Below are 12,673 nucleotides of genomic sequence, written 5' to 3'. Positions count from 1 at the left end.
TGCACCCTGATCTACTCTACCGCCGGCCCTGGGATCTCCCGCCATTGCCGTGCCCCAGATCTGCCTTATAGAGAGCCGTGTTGGGATCTGACTTACCTACACCAGCGTGAGCCCCAGGAGCGAGGCTCACTGCAACCCAGAATGGGACCTTGGATTGGCTCACCTATGACAACCTTGCATGAGCCGCCCAGAGCAGCTAGTCGCACCTCTAGTTTGGTGCAGCCGGAGACCATGCAGACCGCTCCTGATTCCAATGAAGTGGAGTACATTATGGAGACCCATGAGTGCAGTTCGGAACCTGACCCAGCCGCTGGAGAGCATGTGAGCATTACTGTAACTCCAATACAATGAACGCCCACATGGTTGTTTCTGAAAGCCCTGATCTTATCACAGCACATTGCTTTACCTTGCTTTACCTTGAGACAGTGTTAGACTCAGTAAACAGTTGTTCCTCATGCTAGAACTGCTAACTTGGATACCCCTGAATTACACACTCCACCGTTATCTTGGGTAGTTTACAGCAAATACCTCAGATGTATTGAGTGAATTATTGGTGTTTAGATTCATCCTGCTTTTTTATCTAATTTATTCTCAGTTTCATAACTCTTGTGTTAGACCTGACAGCCTTAGGGTGGTCATCCCCCAATTTTTTGCCTGCCTCCCTCTACTTTTCTGACACTGTTTTTGCTGGTTTTAGGACTGCGCACTTTACCACTGCAAGTCAGTGCTAAAGTGTATTTGCTCTCTCCCTTAAACATGGCAACATTGGTTTATACCCAATTGGCATATATGATCTACTTGTAAGTCCCTGGTAAAGTGCACTACATGTGCCCAGGGCCTGTAGATTGAATGCTACTAGTGGGCCTGCAGCACTGGTTGTGCCACCCACAGAAGTAGCCCCTTCGTCATGTCTCAGGCCTGCCATTGCAAGGCTTTTGTGTGCAGTTTCACTGCCACTTTGACTTGGCATTTAAAAGTACTTGCCAACCCTTAAACTCCCATTTTTCTACAGATAAGTCACCCATAAGGTAGGCCCTAGGTAACCCATAGGGCAGGGTGCTATGTAGGTAAAAGGATGGACATGTACGTGTGTGTTTTATATGTCCTGGTAGTGGAAAACTCCTACATTTGTTTTCCATTACTATGAGGCCTGCTCCTTTCATAACATTAGGTCTACCCTCATATACTGTTTGAGTGGTAGATTCTGATCAGAAAGGGGTAATCAGGTCATATTTAGCATGGCCAGAATGGTAATACAAAATCCTGCTTATTGGTGAAGTTGGATTTTATATTACTATTTTAGAAACACCACTTTTAGAAAGTGAGCATTTCCCTCTACTTGAAATCCATCTGTGCCTTACAGCCTGTCTTCAATCCACATCTGGCTGGGCTGGTTGACAGCTTCCTTGTGCATTTCACCCAGACAACCACAGGATACTCAGTCTCACCTGCACTCATTTGCTTACTGAATGGATCTTCTTGGGCTTGGAGGGTTGAGAGCCTGACACTTACATTTCAAAGGATAGTGGCCTGCCCTCACACAATGGACTGCCAAACCCCCTAATGGGACCCTGACAGACATACCTACACTGAAAGGGGACCTTGTGCACTTCAAAACCACTCTTTGAGGTCTCCCCCACTTCAAAGGCATTTTTGGTTATATAAACTGGGTCCCTGACCACACCAAATCAGACACTTCTGGACTAGATCCTGCAACCTGTCTAGGGGAGCTGCCTGGCTGCCCAAAGGACTCGCCTAGACTGCTTTGCTGTGAAGGACTGCAGCCTTGCTGACCTCTTACTTTGCTGAGAAGTACTCTCCAATGGCTTGGATCGAGCTTGCCTCCTGTTTATTAAGTCTCAGGGCCAAAAAGACTTCCTCTCTTCAAGGAAACTCCTTGTGCGATGAAAATTGATGCATAGCCTGCCGGAAATGATGCACAGCCTGCCCTGTGATGAGAAAATTGCCACACCGCCGAACTGGAACGATGCAGTCCGACTTCCTGAGTGAGGATCGATGCAGCTCCTGCGTTGTGACTGGAACTTTGATGCACAGCCCTACTGGATAGCCGCACAGCTGCGCCAGAACGACTTAGCCCAACTTCCTGCATGAAGATTCGATGCAGCACCTGCTGTGCAACAGAAACTCCAATGCATCACCCACCGGATCGATGCAACACCTGTGACTTCACCCCACATGCCCAGGATTGCCACGCATTGTCCCAGGGCATCGAAAGAACCCTACATCGCAGTGAGGATCCAAGACTGCATCGTCTGTGCTGCATCGGGAAATCCGACGCACACCTTCCTTTTTCCACGCATCTCCTCCTCTGCGGTCCCCGTGCGTGTAATTTTGACGCAAACCAAGTACTTTGTGGACACAAGAGACAATTGTTGATTTTTAAAAACTTAAGACTCTTCTTAACATTGCAAAAGTGATATTTCAACTTGTGCTTATTGAATCTTTTTCATTTTGAACTTAAATTAACCAGATAAATATTTTATAATTTTCTAAACCTGTGTGGTGTATTTTTGTGGTGTTTTTCTGTCTTATTGCATGGTTTATTGCACAAATACTTTACACATTGCCTTTTAAGTTGAGCCTGACTGCTCAGTGCAAGCTATCAGAGGTTGGGCACAGGATAATTTAGATTGTCTGTGACTTACCATGACCAGGATTGTGGTCCCTACCTGGATAAGGGTGTATACTTCTGCCAACTCGAGACCCCATTCTAACATTTTGATTGGTTGATTGGATTTTTGTCGTTTTGGTCTTGTTTTAATCAGATAAATATTCTCTAGTTTACCTAATGTTGAGTCCTTTTTGTGGTGTCTTTCACTGTGTTTCTGTAATTAAGTGTTGCACAAATACTTTACACATTCCCTTTTAAGTAAACCTGCCTGCTCTGTGCCAAGCTACCTGAGGGGCTGAGGGGGAGCACTGGTTAATTTAGGTTTCACCTCTGACTTATCCTGATGAGGATTGTAGTACCTACTTGGACTGAGTACATACTTCTGCCAACTACAGACCCCAATTTCTAAGAGACAGCTTTCTCACTGCGAATGGTCGCATCCTAAAGTGACCGCCCATGTTGAGAAATGTTGGCGGAAGACGTTCTACCACCCACAAATCATGCTAGGAGATGCAAATTCTTGCTTGGGCTCATCAACTTCACGTTGGAGACCTGCGTACAAAACAAACTCCTCCATGTGGCAGTTGGTGAAGTTTTGCTGGAAGTCCACTCTCCAGACAGAAAGCAGAGTGGGCAAAACTCTGCAAACTTTGCCGGTGGAGCATCATTTTCCCCTCTCCCTAATATTAACCTGCACAGTGAATAAAACATTTCTGACATAGGTTCAGACTTGCATACCCTATGGCATGCCCTATTCCTTCAATGTCTTGATTGGCTTATACTTACTGCATCATAGTTAGAACTTTCAAATCACATCATTTAACTTTACCTAAGTCAAAACCAACGTTTATGTTTAGAAGCATTGCTTCCATACCAACTTTTATGAGCATGATATGATCCCATTTTTAGCACAAAACATTACCACTGCTAACTCACACAGACAGAGGGCTCTTGGGTGTATTTCTGTTGTATGGAAAGTTAGTGGTTCAAGATTCAGCTAACAGGCATACTTTGGAACCCAGGCAGATATCTTGAAAAGGTGTCCCAACATGTGTACATAATACTAAACATTTGGTCCGGGCAACAGGCTGCCTCTCCACTGTCAACATCTGTGAAGAAATGGCTATTATAAGGCTCACCGCCACCCTTTGTCTCCACATTTTCCCAGATTTAGTGCTGGTTTACAACTCAGAACATTGGGGTACTGCCAACCAGCTGCCAGTATATGTTCAATGGCCCCTAAAAACATGGAGAATTGATATCAATGATTGGCATATTTAACTTATCTGTCGGTCCTGAGTCTATTGTACTCTGGCTACCCAGGACCTGTAAGTTAAATATCATTAGTGAAACTGCAGTACCCATTGTGCCACCACTAAAGTGACAGTGCAATACATATCTTCAGGCTTTCCCCTGCAGCCTTAGCGTGCACTTACAAAATTGCAAATTTGACCAGGCAAAAAAAAAAACTTTGTGGCAGGCCCAAACCCTCCTTTTTAAAACTGCTAAGTCCCCCCAAGGTAGGCAGTGATTGCCCATACGGCAGAGTGCATGGTATTTAAAATGTATGGCATGCGTATTTAGGTTGTACATGTCCTGATCGTGAAAAATCTCTAACGTGGTTTTCCACTGTGGCTCTTCCACAGAAAAGTACTGGATTTATACTGTATCACTTTATATAATGTATAACTTTAGTTAGGTAATAGGTAAAATCCAAACCGATGGCAAAGTCAGATTTAAACTTTAAATGTTGAAAGTGCCAATTTTATAAAGTTGTTTTTTTTGCCTAAGGACTGCAGGAGCCCTTTTAGAGATAATCCCCAGCTGTCATTTGGCAGCCTGCTGGGAAGCCCAAGTTTCTCTCAGAAAAGGGAACAAAAGGTCCTTGGCTGAGAGGTGTGGCCTCCTCCTGACAGGATTGCCAGGGGGATGTGGCAACCAACTGTACAACTTCGAAGGGGCTGCCCCTGACATAGACAGATATGGCTCTCGCCTAGGTCTGCCCATGACATTGACTAGGTAATCCTAGGGGCACCAATGCCAGTGGGAGGGGAAACACTGCCCAAGATTTGGTTTTGCATAAGGAGTTCCTCATTTCCCTAGACACACCCAGGGGCGTGCCCATAGCTCTGACCCAGGTAATAAACATTCCTGGAATTTTGGATTTGTGCAGAGAGATGCAATGTGAGCTTCTTTAGTGCAAAACAATCAGAAAGTCATACCATTACTTTGTGATGGTACTAAACCATCTGAAAGTGTATAGTAATATTCTTGGGAATTGCTCTTCTATTCGTCAGGACTCCCTCCCACCCACAATCTTTATTAGGCATGAAAGTGGAAACCCTCACTACTTTCTTCAGAACACTGCTAGACCTGTGCTAAACAGAAGGACTGCATCTGCTGAACCAAAGGACTGGATCTCAGAAGAAGGACTGAGACTGCTTTCTACCTGTGGAGCGAAACACAAGCAACCCCCCACTCTGCTCCTCATTGATCACCAGAAAGAAAAAATCAAAGGACATCACTTCAACTTTTATAACCCTTCAGTTATTCTTTAGCCCAATTTACATCCATGTAACATTTCATATAATGATTGTTTTAATGTAAAATGTTGCACTTGAATTCAGAAATGTTTTGCATTCATTGTAGAAGTAGTATACTTTGGTGAGTTTGGCGGTGTTGGACCCCCCCCGCCGAAAGGGTGGTGGTGCAGACCATCATATTATGAGTGCGGTGGTGTACTGTGAGCAATACAGCCACTTCACCTCCTGTACCATCAGTGCGGTATGACCGTCGAGAAAGTCGGTGGCCATCTTCAGGCCAGCATCAAGGTCTATCCCGCTCACCATATTATGATTCACCACACCGCCACAATTTCCGGGACAGAACCACCGCGACACAAAGCCTGGCAGAAAGGAGCCGTATAAAAGGAAGCACTCACCGTAGGGACACAGACGAGGCCGACGACTACATGGAACATGAAATCGAGATCTTTCCAGTGCTAACCTTGGATTAATCTCCAGGACCGTGACCACTGACGAAGACAGTAACGGTGAGTACAGGCCCATAGAACACAAGGGAGGGAAGGGGACAATTAGAAGTGTGGCACAATGGTTAGAGAAGCAGACCCTGATGCAGAGATCTAGCCCGGGACCAGGGTTCAATTCCTGCCTCAGCAGTTCTTGGGCTCAATTTCCCTGGACAGGATATTTCTTGCCTCGTGCCTAATCTAATTCATGGGTCTCACTCTGCAACTCTGGGCAATACCTTGCTTAATCTCCACAACGGCCCCAAAAGGGCTGGGATGCCTGGCTTCACCTTGGGGGTTGCCCAGGAGTGGGCACCTCACAGGGAAAAGCCAGAAGGCGTTCCACAGCGGTATGCGTTCAGCGCCTCAATACCTTAGGGTGGGAGTGTGCTTTACAAGTACGAATTTACATTACATTACATTACAATTACACACCCACACCCCACATGCATTCCCCACACGACTACCACGCCTACATACATGCACACCAACACCCATACACACACACAACCTCCCTACCAACACCCTAAAGCACACACCCACATACAGGCCAAACAAGGTATACATTCCATACAGAAATATACTTACCTGACGCATGCAGATAAATAAATTAATGGATGCACATACCTGTGTACACGACCGTCCCATATTAAAATTCCAGACAATGGAATATCATTGCACCAACATACCTGTTGGCCAGATATATTCAATGATAATGAGAACTAAAATAAAATGTACAAACAAGCCCATGGGTCAGTCCATAGTAAATGTCAGATTGTGCCATCAAGGCACATACTTGACTTCCAACATGACCATGGCCTCCACTGGGCAGGGGCATCAATGGGGCAAGCAGGCACCTCGGGGGCAGTGGGTGGAGGGGTGGGGACTCAGGTTTGGAAGGGGGGGACTTGGGCTTAGGAGTTGGAGGGGTGGGTGTTTGGGCTTGCCCTTGGTAGGAGTGGGAGTGGTCTTGGACCGGGGATGGGCGAGGGATCAGGCTTCTTACAAATTGTTTTTCTCACAGGAGAAGAGGCAGGAGACCAGGAAGGGAGGACTGGGAAGGAGCTTGAAGGGAAAGGACTGGATTTGGGGAGGCCACAGGAATGTTTGGGTACAAGACAGGGTGGACCAGAGGATTCAATAGGCCTACATAGGAAAGGAAAACATTTTTAGGTGCAAGTGGAGTTGTGTAAGAATGTATGTGATACCTGTATTCAGACGGTTGACCTCTATACATCATTGGGTTTTGCTCCTCCATAGCCATCGACCCATGCGGAGAGGGAGGGCTACACCAGTGTACAGACCCCTTGTTGACCTGGCTACCGTGGAAGAGCACCACATTATCTTCAGCTATCAGCTGAACCGTGCCACAATTTGTGAGCAGTGTTCCCAATTGGAGTCTGATCTACTGCCTGCCAAACGAAACCCCTATGCTATCCCTCCCACTGTATAGCTACTATCTGTCCTATATTTTTTGGCTACTGGGTCCTTTCAGGCGACTGTGGGCTTGGCATCCGGTGTGTCACAACCAATGTTCAGCAACATATTGGAAAATTTCCTGACTGCCTTGTTTCAACACTTCCAGAGAGACATACAATTTCCACAAAGGGCAGATTTTACCACTGTTAAGTTAGATTTTTATGCTATAGCCAACATCCCTCATGTGATTGGTGCCAATGATGGCACACATATTCCCCTTATATCCCCCAGAGTCACTGAGCAAGTGCATCTGAATCGTAAAAACTTAATTCTATAAACGTGCAGGTGGTGTGTCTTACAGATTAATACATTTCACAGGTGGTAAGCAAGATCCCCTGGATCAGTCCATGATGCCTACATTTTGAGGAACAGCAGTGTCCCACAAATCATGGCACAACTATAGGGAGAGAGGGCCTGGCTAGTAGGTGAGTGTGAGTGTGACAGATTTGCAGTGCTACCTGACTTTCTCATGTTTGGCATTGTACAACTGTGTGCCATGTGCTATCTTTCTCCCCGCTTCCCAGGTGATTCTGGCTATCTTTACATGCAGTGGCTGCTGACACCTGTGAGAAATCCCAGGACTGAGGAGGGAACTGATACAGTGATGCCCATGGTCATACCAGAAGAGTGATTGAGAGGACCTTTGGGCACCTAGATTCAGGTGCCTGCATATGTCCAGAATATCCCTGTGCAAATCCCCAAACAAGGTGTGTCAGATCATAGTAGCCTGCTGTATGCTGCACAATTGGGCCCTCAGGAGACATGTTCCACTACTGGAAGTGGAGGATGGTGCAGTGCCATCCATGGGACCTCAGGGGATGGAGAACAGTGATGGAGAAGGAGAGGGGGAAGATGTGGACTCCAGGAATCAGCTGATTCATCTCTACTTCCAATGAGTCTCAGGTAACTTTTGCACTGTGAATCTGACTACACTGGGCAGGATTTCAGTTGCTGGTGGACATTGCACCTACACTGTGGTGTGTGGGCAGGAGTTTGTGTATGTCAGATTTTGTGGCGACCCACTGTTGGCCATTTGCTGATTGATAATCAGACAGCTTGCTGTTGTTTTACACAGCAACAATTGCATGAGACAGTATGTATTATTTTACATGTATTTATTCCAAAGGTTTTGTGTGGAGGTATTATGTTTACAGTTGCTATTGATGAAATACTTGTGGTCAAGCAAAGGGTGACAGTAATATTCACTTACTAGGATAGCTAGGCAGTATTGTGGTTGCTGATATGTTTCATTTTCTACTGCCCTTTGTACCTGATTATGTTGGTCAAAGTGTAATGTAACAGGTTTGAGTAGTGTGTAGGGCATGATTGTGAGTATTACTACATCTCTTCTAAAATCAAATTTCGTAATACATATGTGGCTTCTGTTGTATGAGTATAGTGCAGTAAATGTGTGTTACATGTCTGTTGCTGACAGGTGTTGCAGTGGTGCCTACTTCTTTGCTATGGCTACCTCATGGGGGAAAAAGTGATGTTTGTGGACACACCTGGCCAAAGCTGTGAAAAGAACTTACCATACCCCTCTCTGAACATTGAATCCCTGCAACATTTCCCTGCATACGTACATATTTGATAATGAATGATACTTTACAATTGCATGCATTTTGAATAAATGACAACATCTGTTGGTATGATCAAACAGTGTTTATAAAAGGAGTGTAACAAAAGGGATGGCACAGTGCAAGGGAGTGGGCAGATGGTGAACGATATACTCAGTTTAATGTCCACAGCTGCTGGTAGCACAGGGGCAGAGTCCCTGGGGCCACTGGAAAATGGAGATGTGGCAGTGGATAGTCAACAAGGTGGCTCAGTGGCACACAAGGGAGACAGTTCAGGGCAGAGTCACTTCCTGGCGGTCGTCTTGGCTACAGTGTCACTGGGGTGTCTGGCTTTCTGGCCACGTTTGCGTGAGGGTTCCTGGGCTGATGGTGAGGGAGTGTTGGTGGCTTGTGAGTCCTCTGGCAAGGCCACCATTCCAATAGCTGCTGCTGATGTTGAGGACTGGGCTGTAGCCTGGCTAGTGGAAGGAAACTGCTGGTGGATAGAGGACTCAGACATGATGTTGGGCACCTCAGCAGCACCCCTGCAATGGAGGTCATGCTGTCATTCAGTTGTTTCCATTGCTTTATGGCCTACTGCTGGTGTGCCACCTCCAGCCACTGGTTCTCCTGCAACGTGGCCAGTATCCGGCCCATCTTGTCCTGGGAGTGGTGGCATGCTCCCAGGGCCACTGAGATGGCCTCATGGGCAGCCGAGTCTCTCCTACACCACCCCAATGGGCCACTGATACCCTCCCAGTGGCCCTAGCCCCCTGTGCCAGTATCCCCAGCACAGGTTGTCCAGTCCCACTTGCACTGGGACCTTCATTGTCCTGCCTGGCTGTGGGTGGTGACTTCGGTCCCTGTGCAGATGGGCAGACAGTCAGTGGCTTGTTGGGGCATTGGGCCACAGCTGATGGTGGTGGCTGAGTGGTGGGGGTGTCAGTGATGTCCTGGGTGGGGCTTCTGGAGGGTGACTGTCCAGGGCTATGGGAAGGGCCAGGGTAGTTATCTGGGTCCAGACATCCAGCTGGACTGTTATCACTGGGATCTTCTTCTGTTGGTGGACTGGCACTTCTTGGCACCTCTGGCCAGGTGGCATGGGCAGTGGTACCTGTGTGGGAGTAAAAATACTGGTTTGTGACTCCTACAATGTATGGGCAATTTGTGGCTAGTGGATGATAGTGTTGTAGCAGTGCTAGAGGAGATATGGCATTGACAGTACTGTCCCTCTGTATCATAGACGTGGTATATGTGTTTATGTGATAGTTGTTGTCATTGGCATGTAAATCTCCTGCCTTCTGCACCTTATCCTGTCATTGCCATATCCCTTCAAGCACTTGCCACCTGTTTGGTGTGCTTACATCCCCATTAATCTGCATGCAGGGGCCATTAGGGATGGGTGTCATGCATTCTTACTTGAGGGATTGGTGGTGCATTGTGGGTAATGTAGTGTAGCCTACATTGCATGCCGGGGATGGTTACTGTGCATACAGGAATGGTTTAGAGGTTAGTGAGGAGTTGTGGGCATGCAGGGGATATGGGTATGGGTGTATGGGGGATGTGTATAGGATAGGGTGTTTAGTAGTAGTGACTGGGGTAGGGTGAGACATGCATTACAGATGTAGCAAATGGTAAAGGAGTATATATGACTTACCAGAGTCCAGTCCTCCAGTGAGTCAAGTGAGGCTCTCCAGGTGTAGGATAGCCAAGGCCTTCTCCTCCCAGTCGCTGTATTTGGGTGGAGGGTGAAGGGACCACCGCCAGTCTTCTGTACTGCACGTTGGTGTTGTGATGCCATGGAATATACATTCCCCCAGGTCATTCCACCTCTTCCTTTTGTCGTCTCTTGTGCGTGGATGGTTTCCCACTGCGTTGACCTTATTGACAATACACTTCCATGGATCCATTTTCCAGGTGACGGATTTCTGCTGTACCTGTGCTCCAAACAGCTGTGGCTCGACCCTGAGTATTTTCTCCACCATGGTCCGCAGCTCCCTGTCAGTGAAGCATGGGTGCTTAGGGGGTGCCATTGTGTGTGATGTGAGTGGTGTGGTGAAGGGGAGTTAGTGGATGTTGTGCAGTGTATGTGTACGTGTGGTTTTAGATGGTGGGTGTTTGGTTGTTACGTAGAGAGTGTTGATTTGTGTATGAGACTTGTGTGATATGTGTGTGGTGTACACTTGTGTGTGACGGGTTTATGGTCTGTGGGCATAGTGAGTGTTCAGTAGCTGGCTGACGTCAAATTGGCATTGCAAAGGATGGTGGAATGTGTGTATGTGTGTGTTTTATGGTGGTGTGTTGAGTGTGTGTATGTGTCTCAGGTGTGAGGGTTTCATAATGTCCTATGTGTACAATTGTTGTTGGTGGGTGCCATATTGACATGGTGGTCCGTACCGCCAATGGAGGATCGCCAATGGAGAACTGCCGTTGAATGACCACGGTGCTGACTTGTGGGTAATAATTTGGTGGGCGGTCTGTTGTTGGCGTTGCGGTGGCAGGCTGCTGACCTCTGACTTCCGCTGTTGTTGGCCCTGGCGATTTCAAGAAATTGGCTGTTTTTTGGCGGGTTGTGTTTTTGTACTCGTAATACGGAGGTATGGTTACTGCCGCCACCAGAGGTCTTTTGGTGAGCGCCAGCACGTCGGTCGACGGTAATTACCGCCAAACTCATAATGAGGGCCTGTGTCTTAATAATTAAATGTAAACATAGTCATTTGAAATGATTTAGAAACCATCCTCATATTGTTGAAATGTATTTACTGTACAAATTATAAGTAATCATGGAAAGTGTGCACTAATGTTTTCACTTTGAATTTAAATTGTAGTTCCTGGCTGAATTTATACTTGTGTATTCAAAAAGTTTATTGCTTTAACTAATAGATGTAACCTGAATTTATTTGAACTGAAGTACTGATATTTTCATTTTTTTGAAGTTACACGTGCACAATGGCACATATAAAATGTAAACAATTGCACTGTATACCTGAGTTGACTAATCTAGGCCTGAATTTCTCTCAGTGTGAGAAGCTTTTTTCATTCCTGCTTGCATGCCTTTTCTTTGCAGGTTCATTCACATGAAATGTGAGTTTGGAAATAGATGTGCTATTGTGTTTGCAAAAGAGAGTCTGGGAAAAAGACCTTGATGGAAGAACATGGAGAGACCGAGTGTGAGCAAACAGTCTCTCATTGCAAAACTGTTGCTAGCGATGTCCAGATGACCAAGTTCAATGTCATTCTCAGGATGTGCCTGGAATAAACCTGAATGAGTATGAGACTGAAGAAGACAATGGAGTTTCTGAAGGCATGATGGTGGCTGTTACCTGACAAAATTGTGTGGTATTAAGTTCTGTTCTCACAGATTGATTTTGGCAATTATCCCTTAGGCATCAAGAGGTACAGACCTCTGCCTTTTGCCCTTGTCTTTATCCTTTGCTGAGCGTGGGTTTGGCTAACCTCTTATTTCCTGATTCTAGGAAGACCTTTGACTGACCTTCTGAAATGCTGATGCCTCCCCTACCGGCCTGAGCACATTTTTTCCTCTTTCCTTTGAATTTCCCTGATTTCTTTTTAGATTTTTACCCAGATTTAAAAAATCTGATTAATGTTGGTCCCGAGCTAGATGACTTTAGTCATTACTCATGCTTAGGAGAGAGAATCGAAGATTGTTCTCTGAACACCAAATCCTATCTCTAATTTTCCATATTGCTGTAACTGAACTTCTTGTATGCCTAATGCTGGTGCACTTAAATTTCTTCGGGAGATTTGGTTATCCTGTTGTGATTTTGTACCTTTACATCATGTTTATGAGATTGATTTTGTTAACCTGACTCGTAACTTGTAGTAAAACCCTTACCTATATTCCTGAGTCATTGTCCTTAATGTGTACCCTAATTATTTACACTGTTAATTGAAAATTGTTATGATTAAAGCTAACTCTCTTCACTTTTGGTTCCACAGACAATCAGAAAATCGAAA

The sequence above is a fragment of the Pleurodeles waltl genome, chromosome 4_2, assembly GCF_031143425.1.
Source record: "Pleurodeles waltl isolate 20211129_DDA chromosome 4_2, aPleWal1.hap1.20221129, whole genome shotgun sequence".
Taxonomy (NCBI): domain Eukaryota; kingdom Metazoa; phylum Chordata; class Amphibia; order Caudata; family Salamandridae; genus Pleurodeles; species Pleurodeles waltl.
The sequence above is the reverse complement of the archived record's forward strand: the minus strand, read 5'-3'. Positions refer to the sequence as shown.